Consider the following 10,257-nt stretch of genomic DNA (forward strand, 5'->3'; position numbering starts at 1 on the left):
TTCTGCAATCTCATCAACGTCGATATTATTAGTCTTTTTCATTTTAGTCACTTTGGCTTGTGTGCAGTAATATTATATTGTGGTTTTAATTGGTATTTTCCTGATAATTAATGAAGTCAAGTACCTTTTCACTTGTTTATTGGCTATTATACATCCTATTTTGTAAAGTACCTTTTCCAGTCTTTTGCCTATTTTTCTATTGGATTGTTTACCTATTTCTTATTGATTTGTAGAAGTTCTTTATATACTCCAGTTACAAGTCATAAGATATTTTTATTGGTGTTAGATATTTGCAATGAAAATATTTTCCCACTCTTTCAACTCTCTTAATGATGACTTTTAATGAACAAAAGCCCTAGTTTCAATGTAGTACAGCTGATCAATTTTTTTCATTAATGGCTAGCATTTTTCATACCGTTTAAGAAACTTTATTTACCCTAAGGCCACAAAGATATTATTCCATATTTTCTTCTAGAATCGTTATTGCATACTTTTTATATGTATATGAGCAACAGTTTTTATGTATGATGTAGGGTGATGCTCACAGCCTTTTTAACTGGATGCCCCTTCTGGATTTAGATATGGGCAGCTGCATCTCTGTAGGGAGGAGATGTGGCTCCTGGAGTGTATCTTTTCTTCTGCAAGTATCAGCCACGCTGATGTTCAAGGTTAAAGCGGTTACTACACTTTTTCTTACCCGGTATAAGCCGTGTTGATAGCCACCCTGCATTATGTGTCTTGGACCCAAACAAAGCTCATCTGCTCCAAAATATCTTCCTTACTTGTCTCTCCATTTTCTCAAAATTTCAACCATTTGAAATGTTTCCAAGGGTTAAAAGTATGATTCGTTTATGACTTATTACCCTTCTATTCCAAAATGCAAAGCATTGAAGAGAGATAGAAGAGAAATATTTTAAGAATTTTTATCCAAGTACTCCCTTTTAAAATGGACATATTTTTCCAGAAAAGGAAAAAAGCCCTCATTAATACTGTGCCTATTAACAAAGAGGTAAAGACTAATTTATTAGCTAATTTAGCTGTCACCTAGGACATCAGCACCAAGGTCTACCGCAGGTAGAATATATGAATTTGATAGTGATTTGGGAAGGAGAAATTGGTGGTGTGCAAGGATCAGAATATGGGATATGGATCGTTTGTATTAACAAAACCCTAGAAGTAATAAACATATCCATCACTAGAGGAGAAACTGGTAAAATACATTATGGAATATAATGGAGCATGATACAGCTATCCAAAAAATAATAGGCTTAGAGCTTCATGTGCTAAAATAGAACAAAGTGAACAAAGCAAGATGCAGAACAGTGCACATGTTAATAGAGTGTGGGAATGGGGTTGGAGGGGCTGGGATGAATGGGGGAAATCAGCATTGTGTTATGTTTTACTGCTCCTATATTTAATTACAGGATTGTTTTTATTTGAGTTAAAAAGAAAGTATGAATGCATTTGAAAAGAATATCGGGTAGTCTAGATGGAGTGACAGGAGGAATGATAGGGACTGAGAAACTAAAAGTTCCCACACATCTAAGGAGGAAAGAGTGAAGGGTTTGAAGCAGGCACTCACTGCCAAAGGGATGGAGCGCATGAAAGGCAGACCTCACAAGGTAGGTGATTCTGCCCAGTGCTGCCAGATTTAATGTGCGAAAAAGAGAGCAAGGAGCTACCATCTTCCTGAAAACGCAGGGAGCCCCAGCAGCATGTAGGAGATGCCGGGGTTCTGCAGGGTTCCGTGATTTCCGGCGAACCCGGAACTGGAAACATAGCAAAACGCGGGGCAGCACAGCGGCCACACGCAACTGCTCCTCATTCTAAAAGCATCTATTTAGAGAGCTGGCACACAATTTCAAAATGCAGGGCTTGTTCGTGTAAAGACATGATGTCAAGAAAATCTCAGTGGACTAGAGGTCAGGAGGCCTGAATTCTAACTCTAGCCCTGTCACTGATTGTCAATGGGATTTTGGTGATTCAGTCGACCTCTTTAGACCTTTTTCTCCTCTGTCAAATGAGGGATAAGGTAATGTCTCAGCTTGTCCCAGGGCTCACAGCCTCAGCTTCAATGGAAGAGCTTCTTTACTTTTCGCAGGATAGACATCACTACTTAAAAACAAAAAAGAGTCTTGGAAAAGGTTTATTCTCAGAAAAATTTTGAAGTTGGAAGGCAACAGTCCCTTGCAAAACAAACAAAATGCAGTGTTTTATACACACACGTCAAGACAAAAGCAATTCATTGCCTCTGAGAAGGCTGTAGGAAGCAGACAAGTTCCCAGGCAGGCCACATTCAGTCCACCCAGACAAAGGACATGGGAAGGTGTGAGAAGGAGGAGCAGGAAAGACCAGTGTTGGGAGGTGGGTGTAGGAAGCAGAGGAATGCTGGCTCAGTTTCTGGGTTATTTAATAACTAAATAAATGCAGATTTTCTAATGTTGAGAGAAAATCCGTGGGAAAAAAGCAAAATCCAGTTGTTCTGTCTGTGTTTTATTAGACATTTATTTGTGTGTTTCTTAAGGGAGGAAGTGAAGAGGAAGAGGAAGATTTGAAGGTATGGTCTGATCGCTGAGTGTCACCAAGGAAGTGAAAATTAGCTGCGCTGAGGGGGACACTTGTTTTGTACCCAAGCTCAGAGAAGGAAGGGTGTGATGATAGTGCTTATGGAAAGAAAGAAGAGTAGGATAATTTCAAGGAAAATTCCTTGTTTTTAAGTTAATTGACAATATGAAGAAAGATCAAGAGTGAAGGATGGGGGAGAAATAACCCTCGGTTTCCTTCTTGTATAATGGGATGTAAAAACCTCCTTTAAACTTCCATGGCCTTTGGGATAACCCAGGGCACTGTGCACATCATGCACTTGGCATTCCCTGAATGTTGGCTTTCTCTCATTCCATCACAGGCTAAGTCCTCTCCAGAGTTAAGCTCCAGAAGCACTAATAGATTATTCCTAGAATGGCAAAGAAGATTTGGGGCCAAAGATGAAGCTTTGATCTAGACACTTTCAACATGAACTGGAAATAATGAAAAATCAAGATTTATATTTTGGAACAACGAAGGATATCTCCTTCAAAATAATGACATGCTAGATAGGGTTTTTCCTGGGAAGAGATAATGGCTGAATATATAAATCATGTTAACAGTAATTCTGAATAATGAATATACACAGGATATACCTACAGCTGGTAGGACACCAATTAGTCCTTGCTGCTCCTGGGAACATCAGCCCATTCATATTTTCCTTCAGCTTTAGTGCCTCTTAATTGATCCAGTATGCATACTTGTCATGTTTCCTGCTTTCTTTGTTTATTACTTATTACATGTCCCTAGATGAGTCACATTGCCTCTCTGACTTTAGTTTCCTGGGCTGAACTGGATGAAGCACAAGATCTTTCCCAGATCTTGGACATTCGTGTGTTCACGTTTGGGCCTGGCAGCCCCAGGCACATCCTCCTCAATCATGTCCAGATCCAATGACTTATCCCAGAGAGATGCTACCATGGCTCTGGTGCCTGAGCTAAAGGAATACACCAAAGTGGTTGCTGTCTCCAGATAATGGGAAAACACAAGAAGCAGACGCAGATGTTGACTTGCATGTAGTTGAAAGTCCTAAAAATATTCGTTTGGTGAATAGCGAGGATGGCTTTAATTGTTCTTTGGTCCAGTCCCAAGCTCTGTTATAATCATGGGTTTAATTGGAAAAAAAATAACATACAATTCAAGCCATCCACTGTCACTAGGGCAAAGGAACTGTAGCAATGTAATGACTTTATTTTAAATGCATAAGAAAGTATGTGTGTGTGTGTGTGTGTGTGTGTGTGTGTGTGCACCCCATGAACTCCCTCCCATGCAGAGGCACACCTGGGCTTTCCCAAACAGTAGAGAACTATATGGAGAGAAATTAGGGCAAAGAAGAAACACAGAAGTCAAGAAAATAAATTGAGAGTGGAAGAGAGAGAAGAGGAAGAATATTTGCACCTGTATTCCAAAATGTCCACAGAATTTGCTGATAAGTTCGATAGCACAGCTTCAAATTTTAACTATTTAGCATTTTAAAATAAATAAACAAATATGCCAGTTCAGATTAGTGGCTCTTACAAGTATGTCCTTCTTTAAGAAATCTGAATTTATGTAAAAGACTCATTTGGAAGATGATTGGAATTTTTTCATGATTTAAAAAGAAATTTAGGAAAGTAGTTATCAGGGAGACTTTTCCAGATGTTTTAATTGAGAGTAGGATAGAGACTTAAGCTGAAGTCTTAGCTTTAATTTTAATTTATATGTATTCAAATATAAAGCATTATTAAAATGAAAATGTCAGTGAAAAAAGTGGAATATATGTACCAAAATTGAGATTTCATTAAAATTTTCAAAAATACGTACATTAATGGAAGAAAATAATTTTACTTAAAAAAAAAAACATGAGAGAAAGATGAAGAACATTTTAAAAATAATATTTTTTTCTAAGTAAAATTAGAAAATTTTTAAAGCCAAACTGCATGTTCCATAATGGAGAACAGAAATACTCTAAAAGTCTCTGTACCTTTCCAGGCACCCAAAACACAATCCTCTCTTCCTACAGCACTTGCTTAGTCTAAAGAGTAAGCTTTAACAGCAATTGATCTCTAAGGTTGTTTACTGGGATGTTTAAAATCAACTTTTTAAACCCTTAAAGCATCTATCAAGCCTATGTGATATGTCAGATTCGTGATTAAACAGCACTCTAATATGTTTATCTAGATTTGAAAGTTAGATGAGCAGGGAATGGAAGAGAGAAGATGTGATGCTATTTTATCCTCAAAAACCCAAATTAACTAACTATTATTTAGTTTGGAAAACAAATATATACCAAGAAGAGTATGTAAGCTGTAAATTTTCTAAATTTTATTTTAATATGTGAATGATACTCATTAGAATCTAAAATGTTAGAGCTTCCAAATTTAGTTATTATTAAGGGTTTGTTGTGTGTTATATTTTTATTAATAGTGAATTAATATGACTATGGTTAATAATTTGATTTTTCTTTTAAAATAGCACTCTCTCTTCTCCCCAAATTTTTGACGTGATCATGTATTTATTCTGTTCAGAATTGCTATTAACATGATTTATATATTCCTAACCAACAATTGGTCTAATGCAACACTATCTAAATAAGACTAGATAGTTCCAAAGCTAATAAAACATCAACAAAATTACTTCCCCTTAAATCTTTGCAAAAACAAACAAACAAACAAAAAAGATTTTAGTTTCTTAACCGTCATGTCACCAAAAAGAGCTTATTACTCAAGAGGATTATTGAGTGGAGAAAAACAACTATCTGCTTTTGAGGCCAGCATGATTACGACATTAACAAAATTCTTCGTAGACCTCTCGGTCCAAACACTAGCGTGGGAACCCATTGCTAAGTTGATGGAGCCCACCAGTCTGGAAGCTATAGAGCTTCTCATCTCCCCACACCTCCCTCACCCCAGAGGACCGCAAACGTGGAAGCAAGAGGATGGGCTGGAAGCCCGAAGTGGGCTGGAGAACTTCTGGTTCTTGGGCTGGCCCAGCCCCTTCCTGCCAAAGTTAGCTTAGCTGACCAAGAGCAGTCACCAGCAGTCCTGACGCCTGCCCCTCAGCAACCTGTCTTCACATCCTACCTACACTTTCGTCTTATTCCCTAACTCCTGGCTCCACCGTCCCAGAATACTGCTGTGTGAATTGTCAAGCCAACTAGTGTATGATATTAAAGAGTTTGCAATAAATTATTTATGTTATATAAAAAAATCATATTTCCAAGCAAAGTGTAAATGAGAGATAACAGTTTTGTCTTTCTGAGGGAATATTTATATTTTCACAGAAAATCAAAGCCAGGAATGAAGTCAATAACCTAAGATGCAAACGGACGGCTCTCAATCAGTGGTTCATAACTTGGCTGCACATTAAAATCTCACGAGAAACTTCATAGAATACCAATGCCTGGGCTTGGTCTCCAGAGATTCTAATTTAATTAGTCAGAGCCTCAGCTTGGGATTTTTAAAAGCTCTCCAAGTGACTTTAATGTGCAAAGTTGGGAACCTTTGATCTACAGTGAGAGTGCCATTTTTGAAGCTAGAAGGGGAAGGCTGATGAGCACTTGGGAGGTAGTTGGGAGGTAGTTGGGAGGAAGACGCTGCAGACGGGATTTCTCTACCAGATAGGCGGCTGGTCTGAAGCAGTGCTTCTCAAACTTTAATGTGCGCACTCATCATGGGATCTTATTGAAATAAAGATTCCGATTCAATAGGTCTGGGTGGCTCCTGAGATTCTGCATTTCTAACAAGCTCCCTGATGACATTGAGCTGCTGATTCAAAGGCCACAATTGAGTGGCAAGGGTCTGGATAACCTTGAAGATCTTTCTGATCCTAAAACTCTATAATTTTCTGTATTGAGAACATCATGGCTTTTCAGAGAGGGAGCCCAAAGGCTTGAACCACAGGGAGCTATTTGCCTAGCCCTGACATAACGATGAACAAATTTGTTACTGAGCTTAACTCCCTCGAGGTACAGTTGGAGGAGTCAGGTTGGTACAGATCCTGTGGAGAAGCAAATGTGCTAAGGAAACATTTCAGAGCTCAAAGGAAACATAGGATTGTACGCAGATGCTCTGCTAGTAAAAGCTTGGATATCCAGGCATAAGATTAAGGTATAAAAAAGTAGAAATGAGAAGTAGACGTATGATATTTAAATATATCAATGATTTCAGTTTATATTTTGTTTTAACAATTGTGAAACCATATTTGTACAAAAACACTAAAAATAAATCTAGTAAATACATGTAAAGAAAAATCTCAGGACGTGGTTCCATAGTGTAATGGTTAGCACGTCTGCTTTACATGCAAAAGGTCCTGGGTTCATACCTCAGTGGAGCCACAGTCCATGGTCTACAGCAATGCCACCCTTAACAAGTCTGATGTCTGATCTCGGAAGCTAAGTAAAGTCGAGTCTGGTTAGTACTTGGATGGGAGACCACCTGGGAAGACCAGGTGTAGGTGTAAATAATAATAATAATAATAATAATAATAATAATAATAATAATAATGAAAAATCTCACCAGCTTTAAGTCAATTAATTATTAGATTACAATGTTCTATTCTTAAACAATTTTAAAATCTTTTAGGGTTTCGATAAAATATGTTTTTTCCTTTGAAATTCTTCTTTATCAAGTATTCTGTCTAAAGGGAACACTACCTTTCGGATAGTTGGTTTTCTGAAGAGATTCTTATCTGTGCTAAAACCATGATCATGCACCATCATAGGATGAAGATGAGGATGTAAATCGCAACCAGGTAAGAAACAAAATCTAGACTTGGAAGAGTATCCTCACAGAATTTTAGAAGTCAGAAATTTTATAAAACAACAAAAGCCAAACTCCACAATGAACACAACTTTCAAAGTCCTCCAGGTTCCTACGAGTGGTTTAGAGCAGTGGTTTTTAAAGTGATGTCTGAAGACCCTTGGGTGAGTTCTCTGAGACCTTTTCAGGGGTCTGTAAGGTTAAAACCATTTTATAATACTGGAAAGATGTAATTTGCCTTCTCGACTTGCATTCTCTCGTGGTATATGGTGGCGTTTTCCAGAGGCTGCACGTGATGTCATATATCACAACCGGCTGAATGCAGAAGCAGGTAGGAGAATTCAGCCGTCTTCTCTTAAACTCTATATGAAAGAGATTTGCAAAAAGGTGAAGCAATGCCACTCATCTCACTATTTTTTTTATTTTGAAAAATATAATTAGTTAATATGTGTTATTTATATTAACATACGAGTGTGCTATTTTTTAAAATATTTTTAAAATTTGTTTTTATTTTTATAACAGTAAATATTGACAGATATAACCCATGTGAACAAAAGCTCTTTGATGTCTTCAATAATATTTAATAATGTAAAAGAGTCTTGAGACAAAAATAAAAAATGAAGCTTTGAGGGCTTTGCTTTTCAAAGTGTGGTCTGAGGATCAGCAGCACTGGCTGCGAGCCTATTTGAAAGGCAGAAACTTGGTGCCACCTCAGATGTATTGAATCAGAATCTACATTTTCACAAGATCCTCAAGTGATTTATGCACACAATTAGCATTGAACTATAGCTTTGATTTATTTAGTCAATTTTAATCTCGATATAGCACAATGATTAAAAAAAAAAAGTGGACTCTTTGAATTCCATTTTAACCACTCCCTAGCTGAGTAAAGTTAGGCAAATTACATAGCCTCTTTGTACTTCAGTTTCCTCATCCGTAAAGTGGGGAAAACAATAGTACTCAGCTCATAGAGTTCTTACCGAGATAAATGAATTAATAAATGTAAAGGTGTAGAACAATGCCTGTCTGTAATGAGCACACGGTACATACTTAGTGTTGAGTTAATACTAAATTCTAGTCTCTATTCCTACTTCAGAGGGTGTACAGATCAGTGAAAAGACAGAGATCCCAGCAATTGTGACATGATTGAGGAGCTACTGTTTTCCTCACCATGAGCCTTTGAGTTTCACAGATGAAGAAACTGAGGCAAAGAGAGGTTAAGTAACTGGCCCAAGATCACAGAGCTAATACTAAGAGGAGCGGTCAGAATTCAAAAAAAGGCAGGTGGGCTCCCAAGCCCATGCAATTTTCCAATTTATCAAACAGCCTCTGTCCGTGATACCAACATTTTCAAATTTGTTAAAATTTGCTTAATGGCTGTTAAGTGACCTATGTTTGCAAATATTCGAGGTTCCCTATTTGGTGGTTACTGGTTTCTATATGACTCGATAAATTAAACTTATTAACTGTGTTGTCCAAATCTGGATCAAGCCAGATCCTGAAGGATTTATTTGCCAGGCAAAGGAATCCAGATATCATCCTGTAAAACAGTGGGGAGCATTGGAAACTTGTAACAGGAGAGTGACTTTCTAATTTCAAGAGATGCATCAATTGGATGTTGTGGCAAATTACATTCGTGCCAAGGGATATCATGTGATGAACAGAGGCTAAGAAGGCAAGGGGAAAAAAATACCTCAAAGAGCATGAAACATGAACTAGGTCCTGCTAAAAGCACCCCAGCATCCAAGAAAGAAGGGCTTTGCCTACATCTAGGAGTTAGGCATTTTTCTCAAAGGAGAGCTAGACTGAGAAGGGATCTTTGTTAGACTCTATTTGGAGATCAGAAATTTAAATTGGTTCTCAATAATCAGGCACAAATATTTTCATCAACAGAAATATTAGAGTCCGGAAACCATGCTGGAGTTCTGGGGAAAGTCGCCAAAATGGGCTGCCTGAACACCTTCCTACCTCCTATCACGTGGAGTTGTGAACTCTGGAGGAAGAAGTACAGCCTCAGCAAATGCCTCTCTCTCCTTCCTCCACACTCGGAACCCCAGCATCCTTCACCCTTCAGTGTCTAGAAAGAGGGACGGGGGCTTATCTTCTGCCTCTGAAGGAGCAGGTGTTCGCATAAGGAGGCAAAAGAACACATTTGGGTAATTAAATAAGAAAAAAAAATCCATATAAAAAAGGCAAAACTAAAGGACAGAATAAAAGATCAGTAGTTGCCAGGGGCTATGGGGGTGGGAAGGGAGTGTCTACAAAGAGTACAATGTATTTGGAGGTGATGATAGAAATATTCTAAATGTTGACTGTGGTTACCCAATTATATGTTTTTGTCAACCTTTCTAGAACTGTACGCTATATATAAATTACACCCGAATAAACCAAACTTTAAAAAAATTGTACATTATTTCATTTCTATTTTTAAATTTGTTCTCTCTGTATGTCTTTAACATTCTTTCATGGCTAATTTTCCTGACTGCTTAGTCAGGCACAACGCTAAATGGCGATGTTGAAACATTTCAAATTGCCATTTTCATCAATCAAAAGATGGTCAAATATCAGCTATTTCATGTGATTTAATCTAATATTTACCGTGACCCTTTAAGGTAGAAATCGATATTTTCATTCTTAGATGCATAATGAAGTTTAGGATGGTTAGATAATTTTCTCTAAAATATGGTGAGGCATGAAGCCAGTTCCAAATATACATGCGGATGCTTAACAGAGAAAGTGGTGAAACACAAAAATTCCCAAAAGAAGAAAAAAGACCCACCCACAATACAATCGCTCAAAGTGATACCTTTTGGTGTATTATCAAATGCTTTTCTAAGCATTCAATAAAAGTTATTCAGATGTGTGGGTTTTTTTTCTCTAATAATTGAAGAGATACAAACACTGAATAAATCCAGTGGAACTAGATTGCCAGGCA

This window comes from Pteropus medius, unplaced genomic scaffold (genome assembly GCF_902729225.1).
Source record: "Pteropus medius unplaced genomic scaffold, Ma_sr-lr_union100, whole genome shotgun sequence".
Taxonomy (NCBI): domain Eukaryota; kingdom Metazoa; phylum Chordata; class Mammalia; order Chiroptera; family Pteropodidae; genus Pteropus; species Pteropus medius.